Raw genomic sequence first — 868 nt, forward strand, 5'->3', positions numbered from 1 at the left:
CCTCCATTAGATTCTTTGATATAAACATCATGAAGACAGGAGGTCACACAGGTAGGAGACAGAGCCAAATGGGCCAGAGGAATCCCAGGTCTGCTCCCTGCCGGCAGGCCCTGGGACACAGAGGGCAGACTTCTGAACCTTGGCTCTGACCCAAACCAGATCATCCCTCTGGGCGGGGAATCAGAATAATCACTATGTTACCTCTGGGTGTCACAATGCAGTGGTGTCAGCAAGTCACAGGTCTTCACGAGGAGCCATCTTCTCCATGACTGGGGTAACGGTGCTAGGAGGGGTCCATACCCTTCCCTCCTTTCCCCTCTTTCTGGGTCTCAAACCACAGAAGCAGCCACCCTCTGGCGTTCTCATCCAGCCCTGGACCCACTCTGCAGCCTCCTTGACCAGCCTCAGCCCCTCCTAGGTTTGTAGTGAGTTAATGAGCTGGTCTCTAAAGGATGCGCAGCTGGGGAAAAGGGGGCGCTGAATATGCCCACCACGGCAGTCACATTTGTCACACTCATTTCTGGCTTTAATAGGCTGCTGGCCACAGGATCAACACATCAGCAGGTCTGCTGGCTCTGGCAAGAGGAAGCTGATGTCCACACTGGTCTAATTGGGTTGGGGAAGGAAGATGGAGTACGTGGATGTGAGGCTGCCCTAGCACCTCCACTCCTCTCACACAGGTACGTTAGGACCTGGCTGAATCCTCCTAGATGAAGTCAAGAGGGCGACTGTACCTTCTAGGGCCGGGGGAGTGAGGGGCCCAGGTCTTGGTGTGGGAGGGGGCCACGCTTAAGCCCACATGGTATGAGCAGAGTCTGGGCACCTCAGTTGGTCAGTGATGCTGGGGGTACAGTGGCAGCATGGGGCA

The sequence above is a fragment of the Ovis aries genome, chromosome 11 (assembly GCF_016772045.2).
Source record: "Ovis aries strain OAR_USU_Benz2616 breed Rambouillet chromosome 11, ARS-UI_Ramb_v3.0, whole genome shotgun sequence".
Taxonomy (NCBI): Eukaryota; Metazoa; Chordata; class Mammalia; order Artiodactyla; family Bovidae; genus Ovis; species Ovis aries.